Source organism: Hemiscyllium ocellatum, chromosome 4 (genome assembly GCF_020745735.1).
Source record: "Hemiscyllium ocellatum isolate sHemOce1 chromosome 4, sHemOce1.pat.X.cur, whole genome shotgun sequence".
Taxonomy (NCBI): domain Eukaryota; kingdom Metazoa; phylum Chordata; class Chondrichthyes; order Orectolobiformes; family Hemiscylliidae; genus Hemiscyllium; species Hemiscyllium ocellatum.
The window spans coordinates 8,909,283-8,933,284 of NC_083404.1; the positions used below are offsets into that span (position 1 = coordinate 8,909,283).

The following is a 24,002-nucleotide window of genomic DNA, read 5'->3' on the forward strand; positions in this document are numbered from 1 at the left end:
TGCCGCCCACAAATAGCTTCTCTCATTCTTCTAAAATCAAGAGAGTATAGGCCTAAACTAAGCAATCTCTTCACAAGAGAAATCACTCATCTCTGGAATCAATCCAGTGAATATCATCTGAATTGCCAACAATACTCCTGCATGCCTCCTCAATATAGGGGACTAAAACAGTACACTATACTCTAGGTACAGTTTCACTAATATCTTGTACATTTGCAGCAAAACTTCCCTACTTTTATACTCTATTAACAATAAATGCCAAAATTCCATTGCTTTCCTTATTACCTGCTGTAACTGCATATAAAATTATGAAGGGAATTGTTAAGATAGAAGTAGAGAGGATGTTTCCATTGGTAGGTGAAACTTGGGCAAGAGGGCATAGCCTCAAAATTGGGGGGAGCAGATTTAGGGGAGGAACTTCTTCACCCAGAGGGTTGTAAATCTATGGAATTCCTTGCCCAGTGAAGTAGTTGATGCTCCTTCAGTAAACGTTTTTAAAGCTAGCATGGATTTTTTTGAACAATAAAGGAATTAAGGGTTACAGTGAGAGCGTGGGGAAGTGGAACTGAGTCCATGATAAAGTCAGCTATGATTTTATTGAATGGCGGAGCAGACTTGAAGGGTCAGATGGCCTATTCCTGCTCCTAGTTCTGAGGTACTAGGCCCCAGATCCCTCTGCACTGAAGCACTCTGAAGTTTCTCTCCATTTCGATAATAAGTTGCCTTTCTGTTTATCTGATCGAAATGGATAATCTCACGCTTATTTGCATTAAACTTCATCTGACAAATTTTGGCCCATTCACCTAACTTACCATATCCATTTGTAAATGTATTATTTCTTTGTCTATTGTAAGTGTCATTGGCTAACTTGACAACAGTACTTTACATCTCCACATCCAGGTCATTAATATAAAGTGTAAATGGTTGGTGCTGAAGGACTAATACTGTGGCACCTGGGTCTCTACATCTTGCAAACCAGAAGAAGATCCATTTGTCCCAAGATTTTGCTTTCTGTTGTTTAGCTAATCCTTTTTCCAACCTAATGAATTACCCCAATCCCATGTGACTTTGCATTGTGTATAAACCTTTTGTGTTGGCACCTTATCAATGCATTCTGGATGTCTAGATGTACAATAGGATCCCTATTATACACTTGGCAAATTACATAGAGTCATAGATATATACAGCACGAAAACAGACCCTTCAGTCCAACTCGTCCATGCCGACCAGATATCCAAACCCAATCTAGTCCCACCTGCCAGCACCCGCCCCATTTCCCTCCAAACCCTTCCTGTTCATATACCCATCCAAATGCTTCTTAAATGTTGTAATTGTATGAGACTCCACCATTTTTTCTGGCAACTCATTCCATGCACATACCAACCTTTGAGTGAAAATGTTGCCTACTAGGTCTCTTTTATATCTTTTATCTCTCACCCTAAACCTATACCCTCTCATTCTGGACTCCCCCGTCCCAGGGAAAAGTCTGTTTATTTATCCTATCCATGCCCCTCATGATTTCATAAACTTCTATAAGGTCACCCCTCATCCTCCAATGCTCCAGGGAAAACGGCCCTAGCCTATTCAACCTCTTCCCCCATAGCTCAAATCCTCCAACCCTGGCAACATCCTTGTAAATTTTTTCTGAACCCTTTCAATTTTCACGACATCTTTCCGATAGGAAGGAGACCAGAATTGCACGCAGTATTCCAACAGTGGCCTAACCAATTGCTATGCAACCGCAACATGACCTCCCAACTCCTGTACTCAATACTCTGATCAATAAAGGATGGCATTCCAAACGCCATCTTCACTATCCTATCTACCTGCGACTCCACTTTCAAGGAGCTATGAACCTGCACTCCAAGGTCTCTTTGTTCAGCAACACTCACTAGAACCTTAACATGAAGTGTATAAGTCCTGCTCAGATTTGCTTTCCCAAAATGCAGCACCTCACATCTAAATTAAACTCCATCTGCCACTTCTCAGCCCATTGGCCCATCTAATCAAGATCCCGTTGTAATCTGAGGAAACCTTCTTCTCTGTCCACTGCACCTCCAATATTGGTGCCATCAACAAACTTACTAACTACACCTCTTGTGCTCACATTCAAATTATATAAATGATGAAAAGTAGTGGACCCAGCACCAATCCTTGTGGCACTGCACTGGTCACGGCCTCCAGTCTGAAAAACAACCCTCCACCACCACCTTCTGTCTTCTACCTTTGAGCCAGTTCTATATCCAAATGTCTATATTACAGTCTTGCTCACCAGTCTCCCATGGGGAACCTTGTTGAACTTCTTAATGCAGTCCATATAAATCACATCACTGTTCTGCCTTCATCAATTCTCTTTGTTACTTCTTCAAAAAAAACTCAATCAAGTTTGTGAGACATGATTTCCCACGCATAAAGCCAGGTTGACTACCTCTAATCAGTCCTTGCCTTTCCAAATACATGTGCACCCTGTCCCTCAGGATTCCCTCTAACAACTTGCCTGCCACCAACGTCAGGCTCACTGGTCTATAGTTCCCTGGCTTGTCCTTACCACCTTTCTTAAACAGTGGCACCATGTTAGCCAGCCTCCAGTCTTCCGGCACCTAACCTGTGACTATGGATGATACAAACATCTCAGTAAGAGGCCCAGCAATCACTTCCCTGGCTTCCTATAGAGTTCTCGGGTACACCTGATCAGGTGTTGGTGATTGACCCACTTTTATGTGTTTCAAGACATCCAGCACTTCCTCCTCTGCAAAACGGACATTTTCAAGATGTAACCATCTATTTCCCTACATTCTATGTCTTCCAAGTCCTTTTCCACAGTAAAAACTGATGCATCTCATCTTCCGACTACGCATCTTACAGCCTGCCGGTCTGAACATTGAATTCAACAACTTCAGATGATTATCCCATCTTGACCCCTCTGTTTTCATTCTGCTCTGTAATTTTATTTCATTTATTTTTTTTTTCACTGTTCTGTACCTCCTATTTCTTGATTGTCTCCCTTTCTCTTGCTCCCCACTCTCTCATCACCATTTTCCTCTCCTCTTCCCCTTTGCTCCCCTTCTCCCCTGTTTTCCATTTTGCCTCTGCTTCACTTGTCCCCCCACATATTTTGTCACATAGCACTGGTTTCAGCCTTGGTCATTCACAGCTCCTAATCATCCTATAATCTCTCTATGCACTGTCATTATCACCTCTTTATTGCTACCTTTGCTTCTGGAGTCATGACTCACCTTCTCTCAGCCTAGTATAAATACCTCCCCATTTCTCCCTTTTTTTTAGCTTTGACAAAGGATCAGTTAGACTCGAGACGTCAGCTCTTTTCTCTCCTTACAGATGCTGCCAGACCTGCTGAGATTTTCCAGCATTTTCTCTTTATGTTTCAGATTCCAGCATTCACAGTAATTTGCTTTTACTTGATGCAAAATACTTGTTTAGTATCTGCCCCATCTCCTGCGGCACTACACAAAGGCCGCCTTGCTGATCTTTGAGGGGCCTATTCTCTCCCTAGTTACCCTTGTGTCCTTAATGTATTTTTTTTAGATTAGATTACTTACAGTGTGGAAACAGGCCCTTCGGCCCAACAAGTCCACACCGACCCGCCAAAGCACAACCCACCCATACCCCTACATTTACCCCATTACCTAACACTACAGGCAATTTAGCATGGACAATTCACCTGACCCACACATCTTTGGACTGTGGGAGGAAACCGGAGCACCCGGAGGAAACCCACACAGACACGGGGAGAATGTGCAAACTCCACACAGTCAGTCACCTGAGTCGGGAATTGAACCCGGGTCTCAGGCACTGTGAGGCAGCAGTGCTAACCACTGTGCCACCGTACCACCCACAAAAACCCTTTGGATTTTACTTAACTCTATTTGCCAAAGCAACCTCATGTCCCCTTTTTTCCCTCCTGATTTCTCTCTTAAGTATACTCCTACTGCCTTCATACTCTTCTAAAGATTCACTCAATCTATCCTGTCTATATTTGACATATGCTTCCTTCTTTCTCTTAACCAAACCCTCAACATTTTTAGTCATCCAGCATTCCCTCCACCTACCAGCCTTTCCTTTCAGCCTGACAGGAATATACTTTCTCTGGACTTTTATTATCTCATTTCTGAAGGCTTCTCATTTTCCAGCCGTCCCTTTATCTGCAAACATCTGCTTCTAATCAGCTTTTGAAAGTTCTTGCCTAATACCGTCAAAATTGGCCATCCTCCAATTTAGAACTTCAACTTTTAGATCTTATCTATCCTTTTCCATCACCATTTTAAAACCGGAATAATTATGGTCGCTGGCCCCAAAGTGCTCCCCTACTAACACCTCAGTCACCTGCCCTGCCTTATTTTCCAAGAGTAAGTCAAGTTTTGTGCCTTCTCTAGTTGGTACATCCACATCCTGAATCAGAAAACTTTCTTGTACCCACTTAACAAATTCCTCTCCATCTCAACCCTTAACATTATGACAGTCCCAGTCTACGTTTGGAAGCTAAAATCCCCTATAACCACCCTATTATTCTTACAGATAACTGAGAACTCCTTATAAATTTGTTTCTCAGTTTCCCCTGACTATTAGGGGGTCTATAATGTACCTTCAAAGAACTTGACCAAATTAGTCAAACAAGATTTGCCCTTCATAAAATCATGCTTAATGAAGGTTAATTCAGTAGGGCCTTCATACTGCGTGATCTATATCACCAAAAAAGATAAGAATAACAATGTCACATAGGATTATTAATTTCCTCCAAATCACCATCATGACCTAGGCATATATTATTGTTTCTTTATTATTGCGTTCATAAGGAGAGCTTCATAACCAGTGGCAAGAGGAAGAACGCAGCATCACAAGGACTTCAGTACTGGGAGAAAAACTACCATCAATTATTTGGACAATTGGGATAGACAATAATAGTCAAAGGATGCTTTATTTTACATTATTTAATGTTAGACTGAATTAGTTTTAATTGACATTTCAAAAAGTCAGGCAAAATGAAAGAAGTAGTTAGGGTAGTCCTGATAAGAAAGGCAGATATAAGAGCAATAGTGAGAAGGATTTTCGTTCAGAAGAGTAGGAAAAGAATCATGTAGGGGGAGATAAAGAAGAGACAGAAAAGAGTAACTAGAGTAGTTTACAGGTTCCCATAAATGTAGTGATAAGTAGTGATATTGTTAGCAGAGTAAGAGGCATTCATAATAGAGGTAATGCAATAAATGTGAGGACTTTATCTTCATATTGTCAAATCAAATTGGCAAAATTGATTTGGGGGATGAATTCATAGAATACATTGAGCAACATTCCTAGAACAATACACCATGGAACCAAACAGGGAAGATACATTTTTAGATCTTGAGCAAAGAGATATGATTAATTTGAGATCATGTAGTTAGGGATCATTCATGGAAGATTGAGTGTAATATGACAGAATTTCATGTTAATGTCAGCAGTAATGTTCTTGCTTCCAAACGAAAGCATCAAATTTACTTCAAGCTATGAGAAATTAATCAGTCAGCAGTTGAAAAATAAAAGGCATGACAGTCAATTATGTAAGTATTTCATTATTCTCAATGAGAATAGTGAGAAAAAAAAGTCCATGATTGAGAAGTGGATATTTGTGGATGACTAAAAAGAGGAAAGGATAGCATTAGACTAGACAAGGTTCCACATGGTAGACTGGTTATAAGGTTAGATCACACAGGATCTGGGGGAGCTCGCCAAATGGGTACAAAATTGCTTTGGAGATAGGAGACAGAGGGTGGTGGTAGAAGGTTGTTATTTGGACTGGAGGCCAGTTGCCAGTGGCATGGTGCAAGGATTGGTGCTGGGTTATCCGTTATTTATATAAATGATTTGGATGAGGGTATAGGAGGCATGACTAGTGAGTTTGCAGATGACACCAGAATTGGTGGTATAGTGGACAGTGAAGAAGGTTATCTAAGTGTACAATGGGATGTTGATCAACTGGGCCTGTGGACTGAGAAATGGCAGATGGAGTTTGATTTAAATAAGTCATGGGGTTGCATTTTGGTAAGACAAACAGAGGCAAAACTTATGCAATTAATGGTCGAGACCTGGGGAGCGTTGTCAAACAGAGATATCTAGGGGTGCAAGAACATAGTCCCTTGAAAGTGGTGTCATAGATAGACAGGATGGTGAAGAAGATATTTGGCATTCCTGCTTTCATCAGTCAGAGCATTTGAGTACCGAATTTGGGATGTCATGTCATGGCTATACAAGACATTGGTTAGGTCACATTTGGAGTTTTGCATACAATTTTAGCTGCCCTGCTATAGGAAGCAAGTTATTCAACTGGAAAGAGTGCAAAAAAGTTTTAGAAGGATGTTACCGAGACTGGAGAGTCTGAATTTTAAGGAGAGGCTGGATAGGGTGGGAATTTTTTTCACTGGCATGTAGGAGGCTGAGTGTTGACCTTAGAGAAGTTTTAGCAAATTTTGAGAAGATTTGTAGCTCAGGTTAAGGATCTGGATGTAAGTTTGCTCGCTGAGCTGGAAGGTTCGTTTTCAGACATTTCATCACCATACTAGGTAACATCTTCAGTGAGCCTCCAGATGAAGCACTGGTGGTGTAGCCCTCTTTCTATTTATAGGCTTGGGTTTCCTTAAGTTGGTGATGTCATTTCCTGTGGTGCTGTCATTTCCTATGGTGATGCCATTTCCTGTTCTTTTTCTCAGGGTGTGGTAAACAGGATCAAGTCAATGTGTTTGTTGATAGTGTTCTGGTTGGAATACCATGCTTCAAGGAATTCTTGTGCGTGTCTCTGTTTCACTTGTCCGAGGATGGATGTGTTGTCCCAGTCGAAGTGGTGTCCTACCTCATCCGTGTGTAAGGATACTAGTGAGAGTGGGCCATGCCTTTTTGTGGCTAGGTGATGTTAATATATTCTGGTGGCTAGTTTTCTGCCTGTTTGTCCAATGTAGTGTTTGTTATAGTTCTTGCAAGGTATTTTGTAAATGACGTTAATTTTGCTTGTTGTCTGTATAGTCTTTCAAGTTCATTAGCTGCTGTTTTAGTCTGTGTTGGGTTTGTGGGCTATCATGATGCCAAGAGATCTGAATAGTCTAGCAGTCATTTCCGAGATGTCTTTGATGTAGGGGAGAGTGGCTAGGATTTCTGGACATGTTTTGTTTGCTTGTTTGGGTTTGTTGCTGAGAAATTGGTGGACTACATTCATTGGTTACCCATTCTTCTTGAATACACTGTATAAGTGATTTTCTTCTGCTCTACGTAGTTGCTGCAGTGTGTGGTGGCTCGTCAAAATAATGTTCTAATGCAGCTTCGTTTGTGGATGTTGGGACGACAGCTTTTGTAGTTCAATATTTGGTTCGTGTGTGTTGTTTTCCTGTAGACTCTGGTTTGAAGTTCCCCATTGGCTGTTCGCTCTACTGTGACATCTAGGAATGGCAGTTTGTTGTTGCTTTCCTCCTCTTTGGTGAATTTTATGCCAGTAAGGATATTATTGATGTCTTGAAGGTATCCTTTAGTTTGTTTCATATAGTCATCCACGTAGTGGACCCAAAGTTTGGGTTGGATATTTAGCTGTTTGTTCAAGTCTCTGCATTACTGCCTCTGCTAAGCAATATATCAATATCCTAATATTGGGGATCCAGTGGGTGGTCCCCTGGTTTGCCTGTAGGTTTTATTGTTGAGGTGATGTGGGTGGTAAGGCATAGGTCCACTAGCTTGAAGATACTGTCCTTGCTGATGAAGTTGGTTGTGTTTGGTGTATGTGTCTTTGGTTCTTCTAATAGTGTAGTCAGGGTTTCCTTGGCCAGGTTGATGTTGATGGATGTGAACAGGGCTGTTCCGCCAAAGGAGACCCTTATTTCATCCTCTTCTATCTTGGTGTCTTGGTGTCTTCAAGAATTCTTAGGTGGAGTGGATGGAGTGTCATGAGTCTCCTACTAAGTGTTTTAGTCTTTGATGTCACTTCTTGGCCAATCTGTAAGTTGGTGTTCCAGGTAGCGAGACTATGGGTCTGAGGGAGGCTTCTGATTTGAATTTTGTGTAATCTGTAGAAGCGTGGTGTAATGGATCCATCTGGTTTCATTTTTTGGAAGTCAATCTTATTTATTTATTTCTCCAAATTTCTGAAGTTTTTTGAGTAGGGCTGTGATTTGGTTCTCTAGTTGTGGGGTCGGGTCTATCGCCACTTGTTGGTAAGTGTTCGTATTTGCAAGTAGTACGTTTGCTTTCTCAATGTAGTCTCTTTGATTTAAAATGACTGTCAAGTGTCCTTTGTCTATAGGTAGGATAATAATGTTTTTATTTTTTTTAGTCTTTCTAGCGTTTTCCTTTGTTGTGTATTGAGTGTATTTCCTTCCTTTTTCCTGTTTAATTTTGGTGCGGCTGCCTGTCTGATGGTTTGGTGGGTTTCTTTTGTGAGTTGGTTGTCTTTCAGTGTTGTTTCTAATGCTGCTAAGAATTCTTTCTTGTCCGCATTATGGAAGTTGTAATTTAAATTAGAGAGGTGTATTAAATTATGAGACGTATAGATAAGGTGAATGGCCAAGGTCTTTTCTTCAGGGTAAAAAAGTCCAAAACTAGAGGGCATTGGTTTAAAGTGAGAGATGAAAGATTTAGAAGGGAGCTGAGGGGCAACATTTTTGCACAGAAGGTGGTGTATGGAATGAGCTGCCAGAGGGGTAGAGGTGAATGCAATTACAACATTTAAAAGACATTTGAACAGGGTACTAGATAGGAAGGGTTTAGAGGGATATGGACCAACTGCAAAGAAATTGGACTAGTTCACTTTAGCAAACTTGGTTGGCACGGATGATTTGGGCTGAAGGGTCTGTTCCCATACTGTGTGACCCCGTGACTCCATGACTATGATTAAAAGAAGAGGATTATTATGTTGCCCAGATCAATTATACATTTGGGACTTGAGTGTATTTTGTAAACCAACAAAGAATGGCCAGTAAATGATAAGGAAGAATAAAATACAACATAAAAATAAGTGTCAAGAGCTTGCCAGGTGCAAAATTGAAGAAATTGATAACTAAATATGGGTCCTTTGGAGCTGAGACAGGAGAAATTATAATGAGGAAGAAATGACAAATATTTTGTGTCATTCTTCACAGGAAATCATGAAAAAGACCTTATCAGAAACAGAGCAGATTTAAAGCTAATAGAAGACAAAGAAAATTAATTAGTATTTGTACAAAAAATGTACTTGAAAAATTAATGGGACAAAAAGCCAACAAATCTCATGTACCTGGCCTATATTCTGTAGTTCTAAAAGAAGTAGCTGTCAAAATTGTTGAAGCATTTATTTTAATACTCCTTGTAATATTCTTTGTAATAATTTGGAGGTGTCCCAGTGTATTTGCAGGTAGCCGATATAGTATTGCTTTTCAAGAAAAGGAGCAGACAGGACAATTGCTTGACGTAAGTCATTGTGAAAATGCTGGAATATATTATTAAAGATGTGGTAACAGGGCAGGTAGAAAATCACAATTATGATTAGTACATTTATCATGGCTTCATGAAAGAGAAACTATGTGTGATCAATCTGTTAGGTTTTTGGAGAATAGATCTGTAGGATGGACAAAGGGAGATGGTGAATGTCATATGTATGGATTTTCAAAAAGCTTTCAAAAGGTACGGGGCCATGAGATTGTTGGGAATGAATTTAATATATTTGCATAAATTGGTTAAAAGACAAAAAATGCAGGATGCAAAAATAAACCGGTCATTTTCAGGTTGGCAGGCTGTTAGCAGTGATTCTCATGAGAATCGGTTTTTGAACTTCATCTGGAACTGCTCTTTATTTATTAAATAGGATTGTGGAACATCAAAGATCACACAGGGCTCTTTTTAAATATCCCATTCAAAAGCTTTACCTTAGATATCAAAGTACTCCCTCATTGTTGCACTGAAGTGCAAAGCTAGTTCTGGAGCGCAGCTTATATCCACACCATTTTGACTTGGAACAAAATGCCATCTTTGAGCTAGTACTGACATTTGTTACATATAAGCCATGTCCAAATGACTCCTCTTCATGCTTCAGAGCTCCTAACAACAAAAGGCCTTTGTGCAAAATTCAAGTCTCAGTTATAAGTGAGTTTCTCGCAAAAATGGGAAATGGGAAAAGGAAGTTACCATATTTCTTTAATTCTTGTACCAGAATGCTTAATGACAAGTTAATTTCCATTAGACCACAAGGCCATAAGAAATAGGAACAGGAATAGGCTATTCAACCCCTTAATATTGGCTCCACCATTCATTAGGATCATGGCTGATGTGATACTCCTTGTCCACTTTCCTGACCTTTACACCAAACCATTGATTCCCCTAATAATCAAGAATATATCTATTTCAGTCCTATCTCACAAGGACTGCTCCCCGTGGTTCTTGGTGGAAAGGACTCACCACCCTCTGAGAGATGAAATTCCTCCTCATCTTAGTCTAAATTGGCACCCCTTTGTTCCTGTGACTATGCGCTCTGATCCTAAACTCTCCCATGAGGGGGAATATACTCTCAGTATTTACTGTGTTAAGCCCTGTAAGAATCCTATTTGGTTCAATAAGATCATCTCTCATTCTTCCGTTGCAATGAGTAGGGTCCCCATGGTAAGGCTGTGGGGAATGTTGTTGAACAAAGGGACCTAGGGGTGTGGCTGTATAGTTCCTTGAAAGTGGTGTTGCTGGTAGAAAAGATGATGATGAAGGCATTTGGCACACTTGCCTTCATTGGTCAGAACATTAAGTACAGGAATTGGTATGTCATTTTGCAGCTGTACAGGATATTGGTGAGGCCACTTGTAGAACACTGCATACAATCCTGGTCACCCTTCAATAGGAAAGATGTTGTTAAACTTGAGAGGGTACAGGAAAGATTTACAAGCATTGGAGGGTTCAGGCTAGAGGGAGAGGCTGAATAAGCTGAGGCTATTTTTCCATGGAACTTCAGAGGATGAGTGGTAACCTTATAGAAGTTTATAAAATCACAAGGGGCATGGATAGGGTGAATTGCCAAGATTTTTCCCATAGGATGGGGGAGTCCAAAACTAGAAGGCATTTGTTTAAGGTGAGAGAGGAAGGATTTAAAATGGACCAAAGGGGTAACGTTTTCACACAGAGGCGGGTACATGTATGGAACAAGCTGTATGGAGGTGTGTAGAGTTACTGCATTTAAAAGGCATCTGGAGGTGTACATGAATAGGAAGAGTTTAGAGGGATAAGTGTGAAATGCTGGCAAATGGGGTTAGGTCAGATTGGGACGCACTGGTCCAAAGGGTCTGTTTGTATGATTCTTTGTATGTTGTTTCCAGCAGCAGTAATCAGTGATTCAGTTAAACAAGGATTTGTGAGACCATATCTTGAAAACTGTGTACAGTTTTGGTCTGATTATTTAAGGAAGGATGTAAACATTGGAGGCAGTTCAGTAGAGGTTTACTAGGTTGGTACCTGGAATGAGCAGGTTGTTTTATAAAGGTAGATTGGATGGGGTTTGTTTGTTTCTCATGGGATTTAGAAGAGTGAGGAGTGAGTTAATTGAAGTCAGTAAGACCCTGAATGGTTTTAAGAACATGGACTTGGAAGGGATATTTCCTCTTCTGGGTCAGTCCAAAGCTAAGGGGCCCTGCTTCAAAATTAGGGGCTGCCCTTACAGGACAAGGATTAGGAGGAATTCAATTTTTGTTTTTGTGAGTGTTGTGCAATTTTGGATCTCACTGCCTTAGAAGATGGTGGAGGTGGGAATCATTGAATATTTTTAAGACTGACAAGGACAGGTTGTTGTTAGGCAAGAGAATCAAAGGTTATCTGGGTGGATGGGAACGTGAAATTCAAAGCACAAACAATATAGATCGGCCAAGATCTTATTGAATTGTGACACTGGCTTAAGGGGCTAGATGGTCTACTTCTGCTTCTAACCTATGTGTTCATTTGGGGGTTGGTTACCTCATTTGGCTGGATGGAGAGTGAAGCCAGTGTAGGTTCAATTCCCATAGCAGGCAATGTGACCATGAAGGTCCGATCTTCTCAACCATGTCCCTCACCTGAGGTGTGGTGACCACCGCCAGCCATCTGTCCGTAACGAGAGAACAGCCGTATGATCCTTGGTAGTATGACACTGTTACCTATATGGTTGTATGAGCATCTGCATTTCTGATCATAAAGAACTTGCAAACTTTAACAGTAAAATTTGCTACTATCCTTCTCAGTGACTACTTTCTCCAAGTAAGAGCTAATAGCTTTGCTTGTTGGATGTCTGAAATATGTAATAGTTACTTACAAAGTGGGTATGTGAGACGACAAAAATACCTACCAAAGTTAGTAGGTCTGCTGATAGCAGATTAAAATCATATCAACATTTTAGGGCAGATAGAGAATATGATGTGTGACTTTACAGGACCTGGTTATCTGAGAATATTGTTAATGTTTGGGCAATCATATTTGGTTATTAATGAGGCCTAAAGTGATTAGTGGGACCTGTCTCTGGAGACGCTGATGCTTTCTCATTCACTCAAAATAATCCTGCAAGTCAGTGCCTTTCTGGTTACTGGGTTGGCAAGTACAAGAAACTTTCCAATTCTATATGATGGTAAATCATTCAGTTTGATTTGGTTACATTCCAGCATTACGTATGGGGAAATTGAAAACCATGGCCCTAGCCAACCTGGATTTGGAAGGTCAGAGAGAGTGTGTATTCCATATGTAGCAAACAAAATGAGACTCTGATGATCATTCTTGAGTCATTCAGTAAGTTGACTTGGAAGCTGTTAAGCATTGTAATGAGTTTCCATACATGTCAGATTGACCAAAAATGTAAGGTTTTATTTTTAGTTTTGAAAGCTTTGGATAATACATTTAATTGAAGTGATGTTTTCTGTGTAAGTTCTTTGATCTTTGATTTACTGCTTTATTCTGCTTTTCATTTGAATCATTTTCCATTTCATCGTTTTCCTCTCCTCTTCCTGTGGTAGTCTGTTTATACTTACAGGGGATCCCTGATTTACGAATGTCCAACTTACGTGCTTATGAATGCAATCCCATACAGGGATGTATTTTTAAAGACCTGACATATGAACATTTCCTGTACGTAAGAACAGCTGCTTTCCATTGTCCAGCAGTGTGTTCTGACTTGTGTACAAATCGATTTGCGAATGGACTCCAGGCGGACCCTGTTTGCAACCCTGGGATTGCTTGAATTTACAATTGTCTGCTGCCTGTTGCGAGCTTTGTATCTTTCAATGTGATACAACTAAAAACAGAAATAGCTGCCTGCATTCTGCCACCAGCAACAATATCAACGATGCATACCAGTAATACATTGATTAATTGTCAGTATGCATCTTGACATCTGGATTGTTGACATTTCCTTGAACCCAGCTGATGATACCAGTACCACCTTTCTACTGGACTAAATTGATTTTAGGACATGTTCCAGGTACTTGCCACTAGACTGCAGGAGATCAGGCACAGAAGCCGATTTCTTCTTGAAGTAATTAGATCATTAGAAATAAAATATGAAAAATAAAATGATATTCTCAACAAAATTGTTTGTTTTTGTGTGCCAAGCCACCCATGGCAATTTTCATTGCAAAGTAGTAAGCCTTCTAATTCCAACACAAAGAAACCATGTCAGCTGTGTGGTGCTAGGAGCTATAGGTGAAAGTAAAGAAGGGAGAGTGACCTCTAAACTTGAAATAGTTTAAATGAGAATCTTCAGTGTTGGATCAATGCAAATTATCTCTTTAACATTGTTTAGTTTGTGGAAACGTCAATGATCCTCCTCATCTCTACACCGAGTGCCCGAATTTGTTATTTAAGAAAAATATTGATACAAATTTTGTAAAAGTCCTGCCTCAGTTCAGTGTGATTTACTTTCTCATTTGCTAATCTCACTACACTGTGCCATGGAAATCTCTGTACACAGGAAGGAAATGGATACTTAAGAAATATGCCACTGTAGCGTATCAGATAAATAGCACTGAATTCAGGAAGCACTTGCAGATGTCCAAGAAAGCAAACTTTGACTTAATTGGGTGCAGATACTGTGGAATAGGATTGCACTTGAAAAGAGCAGGTAATAGGAAGCAGTGTAATAGCTGTATAGCTGGATTTTACATGATGTTAACTGGCTCCAGTTGGAAATTGTTCAAAGGGGCAGGCATGCATGTGCAAGAAGCTGCTGCCTTGATAAAACAGTGAAAACTAAATGAAAGTACAGAGCACTGTGATGACAGCTAGATAGTCAACTATAGCATTATTAATGACCTTGCAGACCACTTGTGGTTTATGGAATATGAGAGGTATTTATATTATTGAAGCCTGAGGAGAAAGAGTTGTATTAAATGTCTCCTTCCTGTATCTGTCCTATTATTTGCTGTACCCTACCCAATGTTAACTGCTGCTTTCAGTTCATGTTGTGGCATGATTCCAGCAACCAATACTAAGCACAGAAATTGAAACTGTTGTGATGGCTTTGTGTTTTGCAGTGACTTTCAACAACCAACCTTGCTGCACGAACTACTCAACACAGTAAGTAGCCCTTCTATTTGCAATACTCACTACGTTAGTTGATGTACAGATTCAGATTTGGAATGAGACTTTTAACAATATATTTTAACTTTGATCATTATAAATGGGTTGGCAGAGACTGGGGAAAAAAATACCCTTGCTTATCTTGATCTTAGCTAAAGAAATTTGCATTGTTTATTCAGGTCTTGGTTTCATTCTTAAGATGATTAAGAAAGTGTTTCTTTTATGGAGTCTACTATGTTAAAGTGTGAATGCTATTATATTTTTCTAAGGATGTTTATTTCAACCAGTTATTAACAGTACAGTAGAAGTTGCTTTCGTTTTTATCTAAGCTTGTAAATTCCTGAGTATTATACTTGGTTTCTTCTGAACTTATTGATCTTAAGCTGAGCTTGATTTTCTTGAATTTTTTGATCATGTTTAGGAGAGTCGTTAGTCTGCTCAGCTCAGATTCAAGTCCCATCAACCCAGCTGAAAAGTGCATATATACAACTGCTTAATATTGGCACTTGCTAAAATCATAGCATTACAGAGTGGTAATAGCGCAGGAAGCCATTTGGTGCATCCTGTCTATTCTCTTCAAGAACAACTTTTCCTGCAGCCATGCAAGTGTTCTCTCCTTAGAGAGTGGGATATGTTTGTGGCTCAGTGGTTAGTACTGCTGCCTCACAGCACCAAGGACCTGGGTTCAATTCTAGCCTTGGATGATTGTGTGGTGTTTGCATGTTCTCCTTGTGTCTGTGTGGCTTTCCTCTGACAGTCCAAATATGTCCAGGTTAGGTCGGTTGGCTGTGCTAAGTTGCCCATAGTGTCTTGGGATGTTTAGGCGAGGTAGATTCTTCACCCTTACTTCTCTTAGTATTAATTTCACAGGATGTGGCATCACAGGCTAAGTGGTATTTATTGCCCATTCCTATTTGCCTAGAGGGAGTCAACTACATTGCTTTGAGTCTGGAGTCAAATGTAAGCCAGACCAGGTAAGGATGGCAGACTTCCTTCCCTAAAGAACATTTGAAAGAACCAGATGGATTTTCCCCAACAATGGTTTCCTGGACATCATTAGACTCTTAATATTAGGTTTTCATTTTTTAATTCAAATTCCACCTTCTGCCATGGTAGGATTTGAGCCCAGGCCCCCAGAATGTTACCTGGGTCTCTGGATTTATAGTCTAACTATAATACCACTAGTCCATTTTTGGATTTTTGAGTGCATCCCTGCATCTAGTCCTGGTCATTTCATAACTTTAGGTACAGTCAGCCTTTCTAATATTTGCATTTTACCCATTTTCAGCTCATCCAATATCCTCATTGCCTCTTCTTTTAATGAGGCTTTAGCAGAATCTTATTCTCTGATAAAGACAAATGGAAGTACTCATTCAGTACCCCAACCATGCCCTCTGCTTTGATGTACAAATCCCCTTTGGTCCCTAATCTGCCCATCCCTCAAGTTACTGCCCTTCTACTAATTATGTTCTGGTGGAAGATTCTTGGATTCTCTTTAATATTATTTCACACAATTTCTCTTTGCATCTCTCAATTCCACTTTCATTTGCCACTCTGAAGTTTATTCAGCCTGATTTTTGCTTATTTTACCAGTCTGCGATCTCCCACATGTTGTCTTTCTCTGTTTGTTATCCTCTACCTCTTTTGTCATCCAGGGACCTCTAGATTCGTTTGTCTCACAGCTGTGGCAAAAGTTTCCCCTCTTTAAAAAACAATCCGTTGCTCCTTTACGGTTTTGTTTGCCAATCTTTCATTTTAATTTATCCGAACCAGATTTGTTCTTGCCATTGAAATATAGCTTTTCCCCATTTAATGATTTTCACCCTGGATTGATTCTTGTTTATTTCCATAGTTAATCTAAACCTTATAGCACCACGATCATTGTTCTTTAAATATTTCCTGACTGAATACTTGATCCAACTGGTTTGCCAGAATCAGATCCAACAATGATGCCTTTTTTGTTGAACCAGAAACATACCGATCATTTCAAAAACACTTCCTTTTCTTATCGTTTACACAATTACAGAACTATCCCTAGTTATATTAAGGCAACTAAATCCTATTTTACTGCTCTGTATTTTATGAGCTGTCTCCAATTTCCATATAAATTTGCTCCTCAATATCTTTCCCACCAGTTGACGGCCTTTGGGATACACTTAATAGTTTTTTATTCGCTCTATTGTTTCTCAAATCTAACCAAATAAATTCTGTCCATGGCCCTTCTAGGGTCTCTCTCCATGATATTATTGCTAGTCCATGCTGTCAACTCTCTTAATTTCTTTCTTTCCCTGTCTTTCCTGAACAGCTTGTATCCAGATATATTTAGAATCCACTCCTGTCCTACTTTTGAGCTAGACCTCTGTTGCATCTACAGCTCATCAACCTTATTTACCACACTCCATGCATGAGGCGGCCATGATCTTGTTAAACAGTGGAACAGATTGAAGGGCTGAATGGTCTACTCCTACGTCATGTCACATGAAGTTAATTCAGAACCAATCCCAACGTTTCAGAAATCCAAAGACCTCTTTTCTGCAGTATCTTGCCAGCCATGCATTTATCTGCTATATCTTCTTATTTCTGTTCTTGCTAGTGAGTGACACCAGGATATTACAATAGACAATAGACAATAGGTGCAGGAGTAAGCCATTCTGCCGTTTGAGCCTGCACCACCATTCAATATCTTCATGACTGATCATCCTTAATCAGTATCCTGTTCCTGCCTGGTCTCCATAACCCTTGATTCCACTATCCTTGAGAGCTCTATCCATCTCTTTCTTAAATGAATCCAGAGACTGGGCCTCCACTGCCCTCTGGGGCAGAGCATTCCACACAGCCACCACTCTCTGGGTGAAGAAGTTTCTCCTCATCTCTGTCCTAAATGGTCTACCCCGTATTTTTAAGCTGTGTCCTCTGGTTTGGAACTCGCCCATCAGTGGAAACATGTTTCCTGCCTCCAGAGTGTGCAATCCTTTAATAATCTCAATCAGATCCCCTCTCAGTCTTCTAAACTCAAGGGTATACAAGCCCAGTCGCTCCAGTCTTTCAGCGTAAGGTAGTTCTGCCATTCCAGGAACTGACCTCGTGAACCTATGCTGCACTCCCTCAATAGCCAGAATGTCTTTCCTCAAATTTGGAGACCAGAACTGCACACAGTACTCCAGGTGTGGTCTCACCAGGGCCCTGTACAGCTGCAGAAGAACCTCTTTGCTTCTATACTCACGTCCTTTGAGATCCTGCATTAGTGTCTTTCTTAGCTCCGTAGAGTTTTCCTGCAGGTCACATTCCTCTATCTACCAGGCTTCACCGACTCAGTGTACCATCCTGAGTTCACAACTGAGAATGCAGCAATTCCAGGCTGTGTGCAAACTATAGAATTGCCAATCAGTATTGCTGCCCAATCTTCCTTCTCCACACCAAACAACAGAGCCAGCTGCTGTGTTGGAAACTCCCCAAAGAAACCATGTAAAAAGGTTACATTCAGGGCTGAACACCAGTTGGTGGAGGAGAGGCATTCCATGGACTTGTGCACTTCCTACCTAGTCCTCCCAGATAATCATTGCTTGGCACTTGTGTGGCACAAATATCTCTTGCCACTTGTCAGTCCACGCCTGGGTATTTTTCAGGTTTTGGTGCATTTGGCCGAGGATTACTTCAATATCTGAGGCGTTGAGAGTGGTGCTGAACTCTGTGCAATCATTGGCAAACATCCTCACATTATGATGGATGAAAGACTTTTGATGAACCAGTTGAAGTTGGTTAGGATGAGGATACTATTCTGAGGAAATCCCGCAAAGGTGTCTTGGAGCTGGGATAATTAATCTCCAACAATCACAACTATCTTCCTCTGAGCTCGGTATAACTCTAATCAGCATGAGGGTTTTCCTCCTAATGCCCTTTGACTTCAGTTTTGGTATCTTGATGCCTTGATGTTAAGTGCAGTCACTTTAACCTCACCTCTGAAATTCAGCTGTTCTGACCATGTTTGAACTAAGTCTGTAATGAGGTCTGGAGCTGAGTGGCCGTGGCAAATCCCAAACTGAACGTCAGTGGGTAGGTGTCATGTGGAGTGAATTGAATTGAATTGGGGGAAGACTGGCATCTGTGATGCTCAGGACCTCTGAAGGAGGCTAGATGGATCATTCATTCGGCACTTCTGACTGAAGTTTGGTGCAAATGATTCAGCCTTGTCTTTTATCACACAACACAATGGAGAGCATTCTCAATGTGAAAACAGGACCGCTTCTCCACAGTGGAGTGGAGTGTACAGTGATAACTCCTAATGATACTTATAGAGTCACAGAGGTCTACAACACAGAAAAATGCCCTTTGGCCCATTGACTCTGTGTCAGTCAAAAAAGCCACTTAACTATTCTAACCCCTTTGCAAGGACTTGGCCCATATCCCTGCATGCCTTGGCATTGCAAGTGTACATCTAAATACTTCTCAAATGCTATGAGTGTTTCTGCCTCCACCAGACTTACAAGGAGTGAGTTCCAGATTCTCCCTCTGGGTGAAAAAGAGTTTCCTCACTTCTCCGCTCAACCTCCTACCATTACCTTAAATCTGTGCCCTGGTCATTGATCCCTCCCCCAAGGGGAAAAGTTGCTCCCTACTTATCCTTTCAATGCCTCTCACAATTTTATACAGCTCCATCATGTCCCTGTTCATTCCCCTCTGATCAAGGAAAGCAATCTCAGTTTGTCCAATCTGTCTTCATAACCAAAACTCTCCAGCTGTTCTGGGTGCCACATCCCTGCTTTAATGTACATTCCAGTGCAGCACACAATAGCTGTACTCAGCTATAGCCTAACCAAAATTTTGTACTGTTCCAGCATGACCTTCCTGCACCAAAACTCTTCATTATGGCAAATAAAGACAAGCATCCCAAATGCCTTCTGAACTTCTTTATCCAGCTGTCATGGTACCTTAATGAAAACCAAAAGATGCTGCCAGACCAGCTGAGTTTTTCCAGCTATTTTTATTTTTATTTCTGTGTTACCTTAATGGACCAGGGTGGACATAGACACCAAGGTCTCTCTGATCCATGGGTCCTGCTGTTCAACATGTACTTCCTTCCTTGATTGTTCTATCCAAGTGCATCAATTTACACTTCTCTGTATTAAAATCCATTAAAATCCACCACTAACCAGGCCAGCTGACCAATCTGTCTGTATCCTCCTGTAATCTAATCCTCCTCACTATTAACCAGTCCACTAATCTTTGTATAATCAGTGAACTTTCAAATCAATCCTCCCACATTCAAGTCTAAATAGCTTATATATACAGTACCATGAACAGCAAGGGTTCAAAAACTGACCACTGCAGAATCCCTCTGGATACAGACTTCCAGCCACAAAAATACCCCTTGGCTGTCACCCTCTGCCTCCTGCCACTCAGCCAATTCTTTATCCGACTTTAACATATTTCCTTGGATCCCATGGACTTTTATCTTCACTATCCACCTCCCAAGCAGGGCCTCGCCAAAAGCCTTGCTGAAGTTCACATAGAGTCTGGCCTCATCTACAGACCTGAGCAACTGTTTGAAAAATTCAATCAAGTTGGTCAGACATGACTCCCCTTAACAAAACTATACTGACTTTCCTGACTAATCCCTGACCCTCCAAGTGCAGATTAAGTCTGTCTGTCAGAATTGTTTTCAATAGTTTCCCCAGCACTGAGATTAGACTGACTGGCCTGTAGTTTTCTGCTCTATCCCTTCTTCCCTTCTTGAATAACAGTACCATATTGATTGTTCTCCAGTCCTCTGACACCTGTCCTGTGGCCAGGGAAGAAAATTACTGCCAAAGTCCCTGCTAATGCCTCCCTTGCCTCACTCCAACAGTCCATCTTGGATGGATACATCTGCAACAGGAAGATTGGCGAGGATGAGATTGAGTATGTTTTTACTTCTTGTTGATTCCCTCACCACCTGCCCCAGTCGAACAGCAGTGTCCTCTATGACTACTCCAGCTCAGTCAGCAATGGTGCTGCCAAGATTCTCTTGATGCAGACTTTGGAGTTCCCCACCAAGAGTACATTCTATGCCCTTGCCACCCTTGCTGCTTACTTCAATTGTTTTTCAATATTTGTGATTGGCCTGTATACTGGTTCATAAGTGGAAGGATGATGGTACTTGATAATCAGCAGGAGGTTGCCTTGCCCGTGTTTAACCTGAAGCCATGAGACTTCACATTAGGGAGTCCCAAGGCAACCCACTCCCAACTGTGTACTACTGTGCTGCCACCTCTGCTGGGTCTGTTCTGCCAGTGGACATATCCGAGATGGTTATGGTGGTGACTGGGGCATTGTGTGTATGACTATGTCAGGCTATTGCTTGACTAGTCTGTGAGACAGCTCTTCCAGTTTTGGTGCTAGCCCCCAGTGTTATTGAGGAGGATTGTGCAGGGTCAACAGGGCTGTGTTTGCCATTGCCATTTCTGGTGCCTACGATGTCGCCAGGTGGGCGACATTCTTCATTTCTAGCAGTTCATACAACTGAGTGGTTTGCAAGGCTATTTGAGAGGGCAGTTGAGAGTCAACCATATTGCTGTGAGTCTGGGGTCACTTGTAGGCCAGACCAGGCAAGGATGACAGATTTCCTTCCCTGAAGGATATTAGTGTTTTTTTACAACAAATGATGATTGTCTTGGTAGTAGTGGCCATGAACTATCTTTCAATTCCAGATTTTATTGATTGAGTTTACATTCACCTACTGTGGTGGGATTTGAATCTGTGTCCAATTGCCTTTTGAGTTTATGTGAATTGACGGAACTAGTTTTTCTTTATAGTTGATTAATTAAAATTAAATTTCAAGGTTACTAGTACAAATAGCTCCTTGACTGATTTGATTTATTGACCTGTGGCAGCTACTTTGCGATTTCATTTTCCTTTTGTGCAATTCACACTCTCAGGCCAATCACAAATCAGAATGCTGCTTCTCTCCAGTCCCAAACTCTCATTTTATTCTGTCCCACTGTGTTCCTGGCCTCTCCTTTTTATGGTGCTGCAGCCTTCTGCTTTCATTCAGATCCACTCTAGGCATCTCCTTTTAAAGCTTTTCAATTCCAGATGCCAAGGGCTCCTGCTCATTTAATCTCCCTCCAGGTAGGAGAAAGTGAGGACTGCAGATGCTGGAGATCAGAGGTGAAAATGTGTTGCTGGAAAAGCGCAGCAGGTCAGGCAGCATCCAAGGAACAGAGAATCGACGTTTCGGGCATAAGCTGAAGAAGGGCTTATGCCCGAAACGTCGATTCTCCTGTTCCTTGGATGCTGCCTGACCTGCTGCACTTTTCCAGCAACACATTTTCAGCTCTCACTCCAGGTGGACAACGTACCATCCTGAAATCATGTCTGTAGCTGCAGAAATATCTGCTGGGTTTCACAACTATAGAATCTCTTCTTACTATTACATTACAGTTTTCCAAACAAATACAGGAAGCATTCTGGTGTTTGCTTATGGACCAAGATGTGCATCACTACCTAAATTAACAAAAACTCAGGAATCCAAACTTTAGATTTAAAACCCAATTTAATTATTCTCATATAAAGCAAAGCACTGCAGATGCTGAAAATCTGAAATGAAAACAAAACTTGCTAGAGAAACACAGCAGGTCTAGCAGCATCTGTGGACAGAAAACAGAATTAACTGAAGAAAGGTCGCTGGACTTTGTTTTTTCTCCATTGATGCTGCCAGACCTGCTGAGTTTCTCCAGCAATTTCTGTTTTTGTTAATTATTCATATCCCTTATTTTGGGTCCTCATGTCAACTGCTCTTAATTCTGCCGCTCCTTCGTCTGCACACTGAACTCACTCTTTCAATTGTTGCCTCTGTTCCTTTAGGTCTAAGTTATATTTCAGGAGAATAGTTTCTGTACATTGACCCCAAGCATTTACCCTGCTAACCATAATGATAATCTGGGTCTGCAGTCCGACTGAAATGGAGTTATTTTTAATAATATAAATGTTCTGGAACATGAATTAAATAAGGGGCAATAGAAAAAGAAGTTTATTGAAGTCAGGTAATGTCTAAGTGCTGGAACAGCATAATGGTGCAACAAGTAGATTTTTTTAACCTTTGCTGTTAATACAAGGGGTCCCCAATTTACAAATGTCCAGCATATGAACATTCATACTTATGAACGTGTTGCCATACAGGGATGTAATTTTGGCTGCAAATGTGTTGCTGGTCAAAGCACAGCAGGTTAGGCAGCATCTCAGGAATAGAGAATTCGACGTTTTACTCGAAGGGATGTAATTTTAAAAAGATCCAAAATATGAACATTTCCTTGCACTTACAAACAGCTATTTTATATTACCCTGCATTGTGTTCCAACTTATATACCAATTGACTTGTAAATGGATTCCAGAACAGAATCCATTTGTAATTTGGGGACTGCCTGTAACTTAGTCATTATTAAAGTGAGACGGACCATAAGACACAGGAACAGAAGTTAGGCCATTCAGCCCATCAAATGTGCTCCGCCATTCAATCATGGCTGATAAGTTTCTTAACCCCTTTCTCCTGCTTTCTCCACATAACCTTTGGTCTCTTTGACAATCAAGAACCTATCTATTTCTGCCTTAAGTACATTCACTAACCTGGCTTCTACAGCCTTCTGCGGCAATGAATTCCATTGACTCTCTGGCTGAAGAAGTTTCTCCTTATCTCTGTTCTAAAAGGTCTTCCCTTTCCTCTAAGGCTGTGCCCTCAGATCATGGTCTCTCCTACCAATGGAAACATCTTCCCAACATCTCCCTCTGTCCAGGCCATTCAGTATTCTGTAAGTTTCAACTAGATCCCTCCTCATCCTTCTAAACCCCATCGAGTATAGACCCAAAGTACTCAAATGTTCCATATATGTTAAGCTTTCCATTCCTGGGGTCATTCTTGTGAACCTCCTCTGGACCCACTCCAGGGTCGTTACCTCCTTCCTGAGGTATGGTGCCCAAAATTGCTCACAATACTCTAAATGTGGTCTGACCAGAACCTTATAAAGCCTCAGAAGTACATGCCTGCTTTTATATTCTAGTCCTTTTGAACTCGAACTCAGCACCGCCTCCCTAACCTGCAATCTTCTTCCTGACCTCTCCGCCCCCACCCCACTCCGGCCTATCACCCTCACCTTGACCTCCTTCCACCTATCACATCTCCATTGCCCCTCCCCCAAGTCCCTCCTCCCTACCTTTTATCTTCACCTGCTGGACACACTTTCTTCATTCCTGAAGAAGGGCTTATGCCCGAAACGTCGAATATCCTGGTCCTTGGATGCTGCCTGACCTGTTGCGCTTTTCCAGCAACACATTTTTCAGCTCTGATCTCCAGCATCTGCAGACCTCACTTTCTCCTCCTTTTGGACTAAATGTCAAAATTATATTTGCCTTCCTAATTATTGACTCAACCTGCAAGTTTACCTTAAGGAAATCTTTGATCAGGACTCCCAAATCCTTTTGCACTTCAGATTTATGAATTTTCTGAGATA

The 24,002-nt window shown here is 41.1% G+C and overlaps 1 protein-coding gene across 7 annotated transcripts in view; it reads left to right on the top strand.

Moving 5' to 3' along the window:
- Positions 1-24,002, top strand: part of sulf1 (sulfatase 1) — a 390,572-nt gene that overhangs the window by 192,566 nt on the left and 174,004 nt on the right. For all 7 annotated transcript variants that reach the window (XM_060822708.1, XM_060822711.1, XM_060822709.1 and 4 more), the window contains one exon: positions 14,475-14,517. The gene's annotated coding sequence lies outside the window, so the exon portion shown is untranslated. The remainder of the gene's footprint in view (positions 1-14,474; positions 14,518-24,002) is intronic.